Here is a 16,979-nt window from a genome sequence, read left to right on the forward strand (position 1 = left end):
ACCGTGGTATTGGAGAAGACTCTTGAGAGTCCCTTGGACTGCAAGGAGATCCAACCGATCCATTCTGAAGGAGATCAGCCCTGGGATTTCTTTGGAAGGACTGATGCTAAAGCTGAAACTCCAGTACTTTGGCCACCTCATGCGAAGAGTTGACTCATTGGAAAAGACACTGATGCTAGGAGGGATTGGGGGCAGGAGGAGAAGGGGACGACAGAGGATGAGATGGCTGGATGGCATCACAGACTCGATGGGCGTGAGTCTGAGTGAACTCCGGGAGTTGGTGATGGACAGGGTGGCCTGGTGTGCTGCAATTCATGGGGTCGCAAAGAGTCGGACACGACTGAGCGACTGAACTGAACTGAAGAGGGATACGGAGTGACAAGCAAAGGGTGCTATTTTGGATGGGATATTCAGGGAAGGTCTATCTGAAGAGGTAAAATGTGTGCAGAATTCTGAACAAAATGAGGGACTGAGCCATATGGCTCATGTGGGGAAAGAGCAGTGATGTAAACGGTCATAATGATGCTGTTTCTTGACTGAATGATAGACACACAGTATCCACCGTACTGTGAATTCACTTCACTGTTATAAAGTTTACCATTTTAAAGTATGTACTTCTGTGGGGTTTGTATATTTACAGGTTGTGCAGACATCATCACTGTCTAATCATCTTCATCACCCCAAAAAGAAACTGCGCCCATTAGAGGTCACTTCCCACTCCCACCTTTCCCCAGCCCCTCACCAGCACTAACGTGCTTTCAGCGTACTGCTTACTCCAGTCGTTACTGTTGCTGTTCAGTCATGGCCAACTCCTTGCGACCCCATGGACCGCAGCACACTAGGCTTCCCTGTCCATCACCAACTCCCGGAGCTTACTCAAATTCATGTCCATTGAGTCGGTGATGCCATCCAACCGTCTCATCCTCTGTCGTCCCCTTCTCCTGCCCTCAATCTTTCCCAGCATCAGGGTCTTTACCAATGAGTCAGCTCTTCGCATCAGGTGGCCAAAGTATTGGAGCTGCAGCATCAGTGCTTCCAATGAACATTCAGGGTTGATTTCCTTAGGAATAAGTGGTTTCATATTCTTGCTGTGCAAGGGACTCTCAAGAGTCTTCTCCAGCACCACAATTTGAAAGCATCAGTTCTTCAGCGCTCAGCCTTCTTTACAGTCTATCTCTCACGTCCATACGTGACCACTGGAAAACCACAGCTCTGACCATACGGACCTTTGCGGGCAATGTGATGTCTCTGCTTTTTAATAGGCTGTCCAGGTTTGTCATAGCTTTTCTTCCAAGGAGCAAGTGTCTTTTAATTTCAAGGCTGCAGTCACCATCTGCAGTGATTTTGGAGCCCAAGAAAATAAAGTCTGTCACTGTTTCTCCATCTATTTGCCAGGAAGTGATGGGACTGGATGCCATGATCTTCGTTTTTTGAATGCTGAAGTTTCAAGCCAGTTTTGGACATTATTCTATGTTCCTGGCTCGGTCAGATAGTAACTCTATGTTTAACTTTTCAAGGAACTGACAGAATTGTCTTCTGAAAGGGCTGTACCATTTCACATTCCCAAAAGAAATGTGTGAAGGTTCTAATTTCTCCACATCTTCATCAATGCTTGTTATTATCTGTCTTTTTGGCTACAGCCAACTAGGCAGGTGTGAAGCAGTATCTTACTGAAGTGATGACTTACATCTCCCTGATGACCAGTGATGTTGAGTACCTTTACATGTGCTTATTTGTATTTGAATATCTCCCCTGGAGAAATGTCTAGTCAAGTCTATTGCCCCGTTTTTAATTGGGGCATCTATCATTCCACTGATACAGATAAAAATCACTTACCAGTCATATGACTTATATTTTATCCCCACTTTCTTGGCTGTTTACTTTCTTCATGGTGTTCTTTGAAGCACAAAGCTTTTAAATTTTGATAAAGTCTGATTTACCTATTCATTCTTTTGTTGCTTACGATTTTGGCATCATATTTAAGAAACTAAAGTGCCTAATCCAAGGTTATAAAGATTCACCACTAAGTTTTTCTTCTAAGAGTTTTATAGTTTTAGCTCTTACATTTGAGTCATAGATCCATTTTCAGTTAATTTCTAACTATGGTGAGGGCGATGGTGTGTGGTCTGCATTCAACTTCATTTTTCACATGTGGATATCCAGTTGTCCCGGAACCAACTGTTGAAGACTATTCTTTCCACGGGCTTCCCAGGTGCCGCTACTGGTAAGAAACCCACCTGCTAATTCAGGACATGTAAGAGATGCAGGTTCAATCCCTGGGTCAGGAAGATGCCCTGGAGGAGGGTATGGCAACCCACTCTACGGCTCCTGCCTGGAGAATCTCATGGACAGAGGAGCCTGAAGAACCACAGTCCATGGGGTCACAAAGAGTCAGACACAACTGAAGTGACTCAGCATAGACGCATTCTTTCCACACTGAAAACTGCCTTGGCACCCTTGCTGAAACTCAACTGACCATACATGTAGGGTCTATTTCTCTACCCTCAATTCTCTTACAGTGATCTGTATGTCATCCTTAAGTCAGTACCGTATTGTTCCAATTACTGTAGCTTTGTGGTAGGAAGTTTTGAAATCACAAGTAATGAGCCCTACAACTCTGCTCTTCAATTCTCTGGGCATTCTGCACCCTTTGTGTTTACATCTGATCAGTTTGTCAATTTCTACAAAAAAAAAAAAAAAGCCAGTTGTGATTCTGATAGAGATTGTGCTCAATCAGATCAATTTGGGGAGATTCCCATCTGATCCCTGAACGTGAGATGCTTTTCCATTTATTTAGATCCTTTTTAACTTCCTTCCACGATGTTCTGTAGTTTTTAGGAAGATCTCACAGGCCACAGGGCATCTTGGCCTGCCTGCCCAAGAGCCCACGCTTCTCCAGAGCTCAGGAAGAGGCTACCACCGTGACGAGCCCCATGTGCTGCAGCTGGAGAGAGGAGCCCCACTCACTGCAGTGAGAGAAAGCCTATGCCCAGGAACCAAGTCCCAGCAGCAGTCACAAAGATAAAAAGCAAAATTAAAAAAACATACAGTAATATGGGTAAGATACCCAGTACATATTTTTTGGCACTCAGTTGAAGTTAGCCATCGCACTCCTCTGTTGAAATCATGTTTACAACTAATCAGTGCTATCAGTAATAATCACAATAGCAAACGTTTCTCAAGAACTTACTATGTGTCAGGGATTGTCCTAAGCACTTTATATACAGTCAGTCCTCACTCTGCACGACAGGGCAAGATCAAGACTGTAAAATTAAACAAGCAGGTCGAAACCATGCAAAGTGGTTAATGGGAAAAACCGATCATTCCATGAACTTCAAAAATTCATCTCAAAACTTTAAAGATTCTTTTCTCGCTTATGTTTTTAAGTGCGCTTTCACTAAGTTCCTCTGGCTCAAATCTAGAGCTCCTCCAACAGTGCCAACAGACCTATGGGTCAGCTATTTCCTCTACAACTCGTTTAGGTCTGATCTGAATTTCACTCCTTCCACTGTTACTCTTTTTCACTTCTTTGCTGCACTTGTATTTTCGTTCACCTATGTCCTTTTGCTTATCCACTTCTGTAAAATATCACATGGGTTTATGAGCAAGATGATAACACGGCCACATGATTTCCTATCTGTGTGAAATGAATAGCAAATACAGTGACCATCACCAAAAGATTTTGAAAGTGACATGATTACACAACAATCATGATGTGTGCTGGTATTCACATCGCCATTTATAGTCTGTTTGAACTTTATACTACTGCTGCTGCCTCGGCTAAGTCGCTTCAGTCGTGTCCGACTCTGTGTGACCCCACAGACGGCAGTCCACCAGGCTCCCCTGTCCCTGGAATTCTCCAGGCAAGAGCACTGGAGTGGAGTGCCACTGCCTTTTCCGTGTACTTTACACAATTACACTTAATACAATGTGGTGACAGCAATCTGAGCTGTGGTGTTGGGGACAGGCATTATTTAATTAAACCACAGCAACCAAAATTAGAAGAAGGCAATGGCACCCTACTGCAGTACTCTTGCCTGGAAAATCCCATGGACAGAGGAGCCTGGTGGGCTGCAGTCCATGGGGTCGCTAAGAGTCAGACACAACTGAGCGACTTCACTTTCACTTTTCATTTTCATGCATTAGAAGGAAATGGCAACCCACTCCAGTGTTCTTGCCTGGAGAATCCCAGGGACGGGGGAGCCTGGTGGGCTGCCGTCTATAGGGTTGGAAAGAGTCGGACACAAATGAAGTGACTTAGCAACAGCAGCAGCAACCAAAATCAATACATTTGGAACTATACAAGGAAGAACTGCCTAAAATAACCTCATTTAGTAGTATTATCACTACTATTTTACAAATGGGAAAAAGGCCACACAGAAATAGGACTAAGCATCAAAAAACAATAGTAATTAATCTATCATAAATGTAAATAGCTACTAGCAATTTATTAGAGACTCGGAATTTATTTTACCTAGTATGTTTTCTTTAAACACTTTAGTTAAGAAATAGCTTTTAAAACTCATTATTTCAGAATCTGCTCAAGTTTACACATACTAATGCAAATACATTCTCCACCTGTAATTTCCTACTGGTACAAAACAGACAACATCTGTCATTCTGTTTCACTTATATTCTAGTGTCACTTAAAATCTTGTCACAGGACATCTTTTTCATCTGTGCAGTGTTTTGGGGGAGCACTTCGAATTAAAACCACTCTTTACCCTCACTTTTACTTACTTCCTATTTTAAAACCAAATCTCTGAGTCTGTTCATTTTGCTGAATAAATCATCCTTACCTTCCCAGTTTGTTTTTTAATATACTAATGTACTAAATTAATGGTTTCTAGTTTTAAATATTAGTGATCCTTTTATTTGTATTTACATTAAAACCACATATTAAAAACCAGATAATCATCACTTACAAAATAAATAGTATCAAAGCACGAAGATATTTCTTAAACTTTGTGAATTTGGTTATTAAGGTTAATTATTTATAGAGTGGTTTCCCTAGATATTGCTTTGCTTCAGGTCTTGACAGCTTTTCAGCTCTCCATAAGTAAAAAAGTGTTGAAGACATCTCTCAAAATATGAGGGATAAAAAACTGTAAACAACATACAAAGGGGAAGAGAGGTCCAAGAGAGTTGTGTTTACTATATTCTTAGAACTTAACTGCAAGAACTCTACTCATTTGAATCATCTGTCCTGTCATAAAATAGTGTGCAAATTCCCAAAAAAGAGATGTAGTAGTTGGGAAGAGAGGAGACAGTAACAGGTTCAGTAGTAAGTGTGATGTACACCTCTCACCCCCTAAGTTTTCAAGAAGTTACGGGATGCTTTCATTCTGTCATGCATGGTTTCTGGAAGAAACAACTGCTAGCTTTCTGAGGATATTACATTTCACTCAAACCCCTCCCAATGGTCTCCCAAGAGTCCTTAACTCAACAAACAAAAAGTTCTTCCAGGAAAAGAGCCTCCTGTCCTTTATGTAAAACAGCTGTAACATCTGAAAGGCACTATGGCTCCTTTGCTTAAATTGTTACTAACAGAAGGAGCCTTACCAAAGTGGTACGAATAGGTCCCTTCAGAGTGTGTACAGAATTATCGTTCTGATAGCTGTCTGACTGTTCAAAGTTGCTCCAACACAAAACGATGTGCTCTATGAGAGAGGAATGCATGACTTGTGAGAAAACACTCAGTATTTTACAAACTTGTTGAATGCTTTCTGTAACACACACATTCTCTAACATAATTTAGCCCCATAGTTCACAAGAACTTTAAAATGTGCCTTACGTAACTCTTAAATTTTTAAATGTCTCACTGGTAAGGCTGTGACTACCTTAGTGACCTTTAAAGTAGCTGCTGCTGCATTTCCTTCTACAGTTTCCAGAATGTACTTGGGAGACAACGAGCCTATTTGCAACCAACAAGGTAAAATCCCTACTTTGCATTTTTATATTGCTCACATTCAACTCAAGGTTGGAGACTCTGCAAAGTCATGCTTAACAACTGTACAATAAAACAGTATAAACCTGAAGTTAACTTCCTATTCAAGCTACTAGGATAATACTGTAATACTGGAGTATTTAATAGCTTTTAAAAATAAATCTTCAAACAATTAAAATATAATGCTTCTGTCAAAAAAAGTCTCACGTACAGTTTCTTTTCAAAGGACATAAGTTAATACTTGTAGTTAAGCTTCCATAAAGCTGTGAAGGGGTGGCTCATTTTCAACCAAAATGACTTGTTTCCATTTGCATATTTTAACAGAGGTAAGAGTAAGTATGAGGTTAAAAATGTAATCTTATAATTTAGCATAGTAATCTACTTTTGAACTAAAGTTAGTGCAAAATTAACAAGAAACCAAATGTTTGGCAAATGTGCTTTAAAATACACATCCTTAATAAGACGCACAGCACTACAGTGAAGCAGAACTAGAGATTTATTGATGAGAACTCCGTTTTTACTCAGAGAGAGGAGGAAAAAGCTTAAGAGGGAGGAATTGCTAGGCATGCACTGCATTGTAAGCACCAACCATCAGTACGGATTCTCCAAGCAGTCTATAAACTACAGACTCTTCCCTCTAGTTTCCTCACGCTGCATCTTCCAGGTTTTCCTCCTATCTGCAGCTTTAAAAATGGCTCGGGGTCCTTTACAGGCTCTAGTTTCTCTGCTGAGAGCAGAGTCCACAGTCTCACTCTCCTTCTTCCCGTGGTGACCCAGCTGAAACTCCTTTGTCTCGTCAGCCTTGAAACGGATTCCCTGAACAGTAGGCAGAAACAACTTTCAAAAGTGCAAACGCCACGAGGCCCTTCAAGTTTTTACATCATTCTAGGTAAAGTCTGAAGTCCTCCACTTTTAGGTAGGGTCAGAACCTCCACATGATTCTGAGGTTTTACAGAACCTTATCCCTACTTGGCTCTTCAGCATTTCGCACACCTCTGCCCCCATACTCCCCACTGCAATAATGGTGAATTTTCAATTCTATGGTCTCCTACTGATGGGCCTATTTTTATCCTTCTTCACCTGTTAGTTCATCCTTTAGATTTGGCTTGGAGAGCAATTCCCTAGTCATTCATACCCTTTCTCTCACACCATGCTATACCAGGCTAAGAACATCACCTCTCATACGGTATCAACAGTATTTGTCTGTATTCTTTCTTCCTGAAGACAGCAGCTCCCTAAGACCATCTACCTTACTCCTTTCTGGCACTAATAGCATTTAGCAACCCTATGGACAAAGGAGCCTGGTGGGCTGCAGTCCACGGGGTCGCTAAGAGTCGGACACGACTGTGCGACTTCACTTTGACTTTTCACTTTCATGCACTGGAGAAGGAAATGGCAACCCACTCCAGTGTTCTTGCCTGGAGAATCCCAGGGACGGGGGAGACTGGTAGGCTGCCGTCCATGGGGTCGCACAGAGTCGGACACGACTGATGTGACTTTGCAGCATCAGCAGATATATAATACTAATACTTAATTTAATTTTCTCAATTTACACATCTCATTCTTCAAAACGAATAAAACCTTCCATAGCATTTATATAATTTCAAAAGAAACAGCTTGAAAATTCTGTGTTAAATATTTTATGAACTCTGGTAATTAAAAATCTCCTCTTGTTGTTTTGACAGTTAGCTACTTACAAGGAATGTCTGCCAGAAGCAATGCTGTGGTTCACCAGACTTTCCCACCCCCAACCCGGCTCTAAGCATACTACAGCATCCTTAGCCTCCTCGTGGTGCCCTCTCTGACAATTACACTGGGTCACAGCGGGCTATTCGCCAACATTCTGCTTATCAAGTGGGCAGAGGGAGGGGCAGCATGTTCTCAGCTCTCCACGGTAAACTACCAGTTCTCAAACTTTAGCTTGGGTAAGAAGCATCTGAGAAAACTACTAAAAACGCAGTTCTTAGCCGCCTGCTGTAGTTCTTGCTAAGTTGGAGTGTGGAGCCCAGGAGTCAGAATTTCAAACAAGTAAGCCAGATGACTCTGCTGCAGGGAACCCTCTGTCTGCGTCCTGAGGAGCTCTGCCATAGGGAACCGCTTTCTGTCCTTGTGCAGCTCACTTCCACCCCTCACCGCCCTGTGGATGGCCCAAACTACTCCACTCCGTCACTTACCTTCTCAGCCAGTCCAGGGCGCTGACACACCCAGGGTTTCTGTTCTATCCACAACTCCTACTATCATCCTGGGTGTTCCCAGCATTTTGCATGCTGCATTGGGCACAATTTCAGGGAATGATTCTATGTTCAATCTGCAACCCTTCCAAAGCAATATATAAGGCATCTAAGCTGAGTTTTCACAGCTCATCAAACATTCTACATGGTACATCCAGCATGTAGTATGTTGCGTTTTTTAAAATATAAATTGTGAAATACTTGAAATAAAGTCCACTGCATAAGCCCGTCTACCTACACTGATGTAGAATGATGGGCTGCAGTAATAACAGTCTGTAAAGATGTGTCAGTCTCCCCCTCAGCATGTTTGTAGGAAGCGTGAAGTAGGTAGTTTGACCCAGACTTGGTGATATGTGGCTAGACAAGGGGCCAAGAAAGTGGAACGGCAGATGAAAAATGTACTCAACTAATACAATACACCCAGCCTACACTTAGGTCTCAGCTACAATGCGTTTCATCTTTCACGCCCAATTCTACTTACGCAACTGGGACTCCCAGGGCCACTCTTTGAACCTTGTCATTGCTTAGGAAGCAACACTTCTGGAATTTTAAACCTAACAACTTATTTTCTGACCACAGTCTCCTCTCATATCTGTTAATTCTCGTGATCCAGACAGCAAATCTCCTGGCTTGCCAGCTTTCCCCATTTTATCAACACACACACAGATATATGCACACACAATCTCAATCTCACTTCTCTCTCCCTGCCCACTTCCCTCTCAGTCACTCAACAAACTTTTAACAAGAATTTAAAGCATCACTATCTTTTGACAGTTGACTGTCTGTTCTCTTGGTCCCACCCCAACCTCTGCGTCCAGACTATAGTCTCAATTCTAAGTAGTACTGAAGTTTGATAAGAATGAAATCATGTACCAATTTGCAGCAAGAAAATTCCGAATTCATTCAAAAACTATTACTATGGAAATATGTTTATGTAACTACATTCAAAACAATTTCTCCTAGATAGTGAAAGTTGTCCATGATAGCATTTGTTTATAAAGGCACAATCTAAAAATTATAACTAAGATACACAGGGCTTCAGCCTTTCATTAAAAATTATGTTTATTCACAATTTTGTATTTCCCAAACAGGAATACAAATCCAGAGTTAATTTAATAGATGTATATATAATAAACACATTTAAAAATTTAATTTGTGGTAACAGTACTAAGAATATATTCTATACTTTAAAAAGAAAATATTAAAATGAATCTATATTTGCAAGGATTAAACAATCCTTGAAAAACATTTGCCATTCCTTTAAAAGTGTCCAAGATATACATCTGGTAAAAACTGGCCTTAGGGAAAAGCCCTCATCTAATGTGACTGAGCTACTAAATTTTTCAGGTAACGCAGAAACATTCATCACATGCTATTCAAACTCCAGGGTAGGATGAATGAGGTAGAAAATATGTTAGATTTAAGTCAAACTAAAACTCAATCTTTTATTGAAAAATCACTGTGATCCATAAGCTGTACGGCGTGCATATACTATCTCTGTCCTAAATGTAATTGCAAGCTCTTGGGAAAAGCAGATACATAAATGGACAGTTACATTATTAAGGTGAGGGGAGGAAATATGTTCAAACAGGCTCTTATAATTCCTATTCTTTCTCAAGTCTTTAGACTGCTATCCAAACTGATAAGTACAGGGGAATGGAGAAAACAATTTAACAAAACAACAACAAAAAAAGAGTAAAAGAAAAATAACAATAAAAACTTTCAAAACAACAAAATTTCCAGCAGCAGCAATAGCGACCATGATGCACGCCGGGAAATTAAGGACACAGGATGTGTCCAGTCTAAAAGTCTATTTCTTCCCATTGTTCCACAGAACTCTTGAAACTGTGTTTCTAGTTCTCATTCTAATATTTGTTCATTCGTTCACCAAACATCTAATGAAAGCCCGATTATCAATTACGTGTAGCACTGCTGCCAGGCCCTGGAGATAAGGTAATGAACGAACATGCCTGGCCACACTGTACTTATAGCCAATCACGTAAGTTTTTGGTATAGCTAGTCAGTGTAGGCAATTCCATCGTAACCTCAGGGCCCCTTTCCTCAGTTGTAAACTAAAGTAGTGAGATCCAGGGATCTTCGAGGTACTTCTATTGAATTAACATTCTGTGATTTAACTCAAAACTTGTAGACCAGGAATATTTAAGACATAGGAACCCAAGGGTCCACAGGCAGAATTCAAGTGATCCTAAACTCCTTGAAATTGAACACAAGATTTGGCAGTTTTGTATATACGTACGTTTTTCTAGAGACAAGGTCCATAGGTGGAAAAAGCTAAATTAGGAATTTTAGTTTTGGGCCTACCAGAGGAAAAGTTTTATTTTAGCTAAGGTAATTTTTCTAAATCTGCCAAATATAACTTAATTCATAAGAAGTTTCAATTTAACTCACAAGGAGCTAGTATTTGCTTCTTTAAACTCATGGTACAAATTGCACATTTCTAACCTAATATTCTGACCAGCACTGTAGGACTGTTGCTGAAATGATAGGACTGTTGCTGAAGCTCCAGTATTTTGGTCAAGTGATACAAATAGCTGACTCACTGGAAAAGTCCCTAATGCTGGGAAAGATGGAGGGCAGAAGGAGAAGAGGGCTTCAGAGGATGAGATGGCTGGATACCATCACCAATGCAATGGACATGAACTTGGGCAAACTTCAGGAGATGGTGAAGGAGAGGGAGGCCTGGTGCGCTGCAGTCCATGGGGGTCACAAAGAGTCAGACATGACTGGGTGACTGAACAATATAACAGAATAAATTATAAATAGCATGTAGCTTATAAGTAAAAGAATCATTTGTATTCTTTAGAGATTAAACTTTACACTACTCTTTAAAAAATACCAATTGCTTTTTATTTAGGAGAAAAAATAGTTTTGCTGTAAAGAACTGCAATAATACTAAGATTATCATCCTGTTCTCTCTTCACATAGCTGTTGCCCCTCTAAGACAAGTAACAAACCTCGAAACATTAACAGGTGTTACGCTGCTACCAGGGAGTTTCTAGGGCAAATTCTCCCATTATACCCTCTATTTCAACGTGGATGCTGAGGTACAGTCCACCAGGGCCTCTCATAATAGGAGACTAAGAAGGGAAATCAAGTGAAAAAGCAATCAGTGGCAATAAGACACAGAGAGAACAGAAGCAGCGACTCACTCTCTCACTGCCTGGGCCACAGTGACACCGACTGGCCAGCCAAGTTATGGCAACTTAATAAGCCATCTTAACTTTTGGCTCAGATGGAGAATCTGCCTGCAATTCAGAAGACCCAGATTCGATCCTTGGGTCGGAAAGAGCCCCTGGAGGAGGGCATGGCTACCCACTCCAGTGTTCTTGCCTGGAGAATTCCACGGACAGAGGAGCCTGGCGGGCTACAGTCCATGGGGTCGTGGAGTCGGACACAACTGAGCAACTAACACGTTCATATCATTCACATATATATATATATAAAATTTTGTATAAGACTTTATACTTTTAAAAGTGTAATATGCATTAAATAAAAGCCATTATATGATTTATTCACTGTTATCAATTTTTAAAATTGAAGGATAGTTCATTTACAATGTTGTGAGTTACATAATTTTAGACATCAGGTATGTATAAAAGAAGATGTGTATTAGTAAAACACGCTTTTAAAACTAGAAAACTCTAGTTATGAGGCAGTTTTTTATACAATCTCTTTACTAGTCTATATACTGCTAAGCAATATTCAGTACATTACACCCACTTTCTCTATGAACTTCTATCTATTTGAAAACAGAAACACGAATTTAATGTTAAATACTGATAAAATCTCCCTTTTATCGCTCAGGAAAATAAAGGAGTGTGCCAAAATGTTGGTAAATATATGCCTAACAGGTCTTGAGTGTAATTTGTTTAAAGGAGTCAAAAGATGCTATTGAAATACTATTTTCACTCAGTAAAAGGGATCATAGAGGTGATTTTTATTCTAAAATATTAAATATGTAAGAAACTCTCATGGTATATTTTTTCTTTCATAAGAGCAGGTACAAAGAGAAACAAGCTTTATGATGTTGAGCTTCTTTACGGAGGTAAAGTGGGGTATACTGGTTGACTGAATTGTTGCTTCCAAGGAGTCTCGCCTACTGGTAAGTGAAGCAAAAATGAACTCGTTCAGTCACGACCGACTCTTTACGACCTCATGGACTATGCGTGCGGTTCATGGAATTCTCCAGGCCAGAATATTAGAGTGGGTAGCCTTTCCCTTCTCCAGGGCATCTCCCCAACCCAGGGATCAAACCCAGGTCTCCCACATTACAGGTGGATTCTTTACCAGCTGAGTCACAAGGGAAGCCCAAGAATAATGGAGTGTGCAGCCTATCCCTTCTCCAGTGGATCTTCCTGACCCAGGAATCGAACTGGGGTCTCCTGCACTGTAGGCGGATTCTTCACCAACTGAGCTATGAGGGAAGAACTCTGCCTACCGGTAAAGTTCATACCTATTAAGAGGAGACCTCCAGGACAACATTTCCTTTTTCCCTTCTCTATCCCTCAACAGAAAATGAAACATTATAGGGGAATCTCCAAAAAGAGAAGTAGACGTTAAGTAAGAAGTTAACTTATAAAGCAGCAAGTTAACTGGTTTTGACTATGTAAGCAAAGAACTTACACAGATATATGAGTTAATTCACTTCACTCTAAAAAGACTCTGAAGTTAAAATTTGAAAGGATTAAAAAAACCTTTTCAATGATACTCAAAGGCAAATTAAGGTACTCAACTAAAGACTCATGAATAGGTTTCAGGTACACAGTAACCCTGAAGAAGAACGAAGCTAGAGGAATTACCAGGTACCAAGGCTGAAGCTACTATTTATTTCAGACTTAATTACTTTGGTAAGTGGGTAAGACAGTGTGGTATTACTGCAAGGATAGACAAAAAGACCAAGAAATAACACAGTCAGCCAAGTAACACAGCTACACATATATGATCACGTGGTCAACAGCAAAGGCCCCTGAGTGGAGAAAGGATTTTTTTTCAATTAACGATGCATATCACATGATATGCACGTGGGGAAAAAAAAGAGCCTTGACTTCTACATCATGCCATCCACAAAATTCAAGATGGATCACAGACCTATGTGCAAGAAGTAAGGCAGAGAAGCTTTTAGAAGATGGAGTATCTTTATGATATGGGGACAGGCAAAGATACAAGGGTCACAAAAATCATTAAAGGGACAGAAACACTAATAAATTGGACTTCATTAAAATTAGCCTTTGGCCATCTAAGGATACCATTAATATGGTACAAAAGCTAGTTACAGACTGGAGATAAACATCTGCAAGACACACATCCATACAAACGACTTATACCCAGAACATGCAAAGAACTGCGACCAATGACCTAGAAGAAGGCATCCACTTCACAGGAAAACGAGCCAAGGACTCGAAAAAGCACTTCATAAAAGATAATATTCAGATGGTCGGTAAGAACCTGAAAACATGCTCGACGTCATTAGTCATCAAGGAGATGCAAGGTGAAACTAAGAGGCAACTGCTACGATTTCACCAGAACGGCAAAAACTTACAAGTGTGACACCACCAGAAACTGGCAATGATGTGGAGCAACTAGAACACTGATTCACCGCTGGCAGGACTGCCAACTAATTTGATCATCTGGCAAACTAGTTGACAAAATCTACCGAGGGCAAACACCACGTACCCATGATCTGCAATTCCACTGCATGGTAAATACCCCACAGAAGCGGGTGATCGTGCGCACCGAAAGACCTGTACCAGAACGGCCACAGCGGGGCAGACTGGAGACAGCCTAGGCCTCGCCTATGGCTGATTCACACTGACGTTTGACGGAACAAACAGCAAACTGTAAAGCCATTATCCTTCAATTAAAAAGTAAATACATTTTTAAAAAAACAAAAAAACCCCACCAGAAACAAAAAGAAAAGAAAAAGGAAAAACAAAATTTAAAAACAAACAAACAAACCAAATGGATAAACAAATCAGGGCCTATTAACACACACTGCGGTGTATTAACACAATGGAAAACCGTATTACAGTGAAAAAGAACTGGTGGTGGTTCAGCCGTTGCTGTGTCCGACTCTTGCGAACCATGGACTACAGCCCGCCAGACTCCTCTGTCCATGGGACTTTCCAGGCAGGGATCCTGGAGTGATTTGCCATTTCCTTCTCCAGGGGAAAAGAAGAATTAGATATTGCCAAAGCAACATTACAGATACAATGCTGCGTGACAGCCAGTCCAAAAACAGTACGCAGAGTGTAATTCCACTTCCATGCAGTTCAGGACAGTCAAAAGCAATCAGTGGTGCCAGAATGATGACAGGAATGACTCTGGAAGGGCGGGGGATGTACTGCCTAGAAGAGGGTGACGGGGCTGGGAAAGGCCTGGAGATGGTCTCCAGATTGGTGTGGGCGCTGGTTCCACCGAGCTGCACACTCAACATGTGCATTTTTTACTATGCAAAAGCTGTAGCTCAAAAAAACCACCCCAAGCTAAAGATGGCAGGTGAATCTTCAAAACAATGCCGCGTTTTGTACGTGCTGCACTCTTCTTAGATAGAAAGTCTCACCAGACTGTGTGTAAGAACACCGACTCTCTGGTGGCAGGCTTCTCTGTTATTTTGTTGTGGCCCAGGCACTGTCATCCCTAGTGCCTGGTACACAACATACATGCAATAAATATCTGCAGGATAGATTCGCAAAAAGGGGCTGTTACCAAAAATAAGACAAAGCAGTCATTAACCAAAATCCTGGTATAATGAGTTATTTAAATCAACAGAAGTCTATAAAGCTATTGGTAGAACGTCTAAGGATGGTAACTTGAGTTTCCTTAACATGCAAGCATATCTCAGTGTTTTCGAATACCAGAAAGACTAAAATCTGAAGTGAAAATTTCCTCCGAGTGCTCAGGATTTCCACCTGCCAATGCAGGATACACAAAAGACAACGGTTTGATCGCTGGGTCGGGAAGCTCCCCTGGAGGAGGAAATGGCAACCCACTCCAGTGTTCTCGCCTAGGAAATACTACGGACAGAGAAGCCTGGCAACCACGGCGTTGCCAACAGTCGGACACAGCTGAGTGAGTACACACACAGCTGATTTACAGCGCTGTCTGAGTCCCAGGTGTGCAAATTCTGTCAGTCACTCGGTATTGGCCCGTCGGTCCTTATAAACCAAGTTAAAACACTTGCAATTAAAAACACATCCCAAGCTTGAAGACACATCTATTTCTTCTAAATGACTTGAGCCAAAAATAAGTGAAATAGAGTGGAATTTTCCAAAAGTCCACTAAAATGATCTATCTAAAAAGCGGTTCTCAACCAGAGACAAGTTTCTCCCTACCCCTGACATTTGGCAATGCCTGGGTACATTTGTGCTTGTTAACTACTGGAGGGGCTACTGGCATCTACTAGGAAGAGCTCAGGGATGCTGCTAACCACCCTACATGCACGGGCCAACCCTCCACAAAGGAATTTCTCTGGCCCTAAATGTCAGTGATGCTGGGAACGAGAAACTGTGACCTAAAATATCACCTTCTGGGGACTTCCCTGATGGGCCAGTGGTTAAGAATCTGCCTTCTGATGCAGGACACATGAGTTCAATTCCTGGTCGGGGAACTAAGATCCATCACGTTGTGGGGCAACTAAGACCTTGCACCCCAACTAGAGAGCCTGTGTGCTGCAACTACAGAGCCCAGCGCCACCAGCGCAGAGCCCCACGCCACCGCCACAGACCCCCGCGCCACAAGCACAGGGCCCCGCGCCCCCGCCACAGAGCCCCGCGCCCCCGCCACAGAGGCCCGCGCCCCCGCCACAGAGCCCCGCGCCCCCGCCACAGAGCCCTGCGCCCCCGCCACAGAGAAGCCCATGTGCTGCCGTGGAGACCCAATGCAGCCAAAAATAAATATTTTTAAAAATGATTAAATTTTTAAAAATTAAAAGTAAAGTATTATCTTCTGTTAAACTAAAATAAAGAACTTTATTCTCAAACATATGAAGTAAAAGAGTCCAATTTAAGCTGTAAAATAATTCAAGTATCTTTCAACCATTACTTTTTCATGAATATGAAAACTGTATTTTTCAAGTTATTTTATGTTGTACACGTGTCAGTGTTTGACACACACGTCAAAAAGGAATGTTTAAAGGAAATATCTCCAGAAATAATTAACATCACTCTCATTTCTAGGACCATATTAGGCATATTACTTATTTTAATATCATTTAACATTAACATTACCATAAAAATAAAATTCCCATTTAGAGAGATTAGAATAAGTAAATATCTGCCAAGGTTACATTGCTAGGAAAGGCACAGCTGAAATTTGAACCCACATTATCTCTAAACCCATGGTGTTTCCACTTAAATGCATTAAATTTCAGTTTCAAATGAGAGGCAGATCAAAATTAAACAGATCCCAAGTTTCATTTTCCACTCAGTCAAATATGTCACTCTAGAAAGTAAACAGCAAAATGAAGAGGCACCTACTTAGGGATTATGTACTAAGAAAAGAGACCAATGTTTTAAAGAATAACCTATAGTTAATATTTTTTATCACAAGTAGAATAAAGTAGTTTTTTAATAAAGTTATATGCCAAAATCATTAGAGACACTCTTGCTCTGATTATACAATAAAATTACAGATAGTAACATCAAAGCCTAAATGCTTTACTGGCCAGAAGCTTATTCTGGACAAATTACTAACATGACCCACCTAGTCATCCCTCCATAATAATATTAGATTCCAGAATACAGTCAATCTAAGAACACGTTCCTATATCATGAATAGACTCT

General features: G+C 41.0%; 1 protein-coding gene across 5 annotated transcripts in view; it reads right to left on the reverse strand.

Moving 5' to 3' along the window:
* The window catches only part of ARFIP1 (ADP ribosylation factor interacting protein 1), a 136,541-nt gene that overhangs the window by 69,015 nt on the left and 50,547 nt on the right, over nt 1–16,979 (reverse strand). The gene's annotated exons all lie outside the window — the stretch shown is intronic.

Source organism: Budorcas taxicolor, chromosome 17 (genome assembly GCF_023091745.1).
Source record: "Budorcas taxicolor isolate Tak-1 chromosome 17, Takin1.1, whole genome shotgun sequence".
In the NCBI taxonomy this organism is placed as follows: domain Eukaryota; kingdom Metazoa; phylum Chordata; class Mammalia; order Artiodactyla; family Bovidae; genus Budorcas; species Budorcas taxicolor.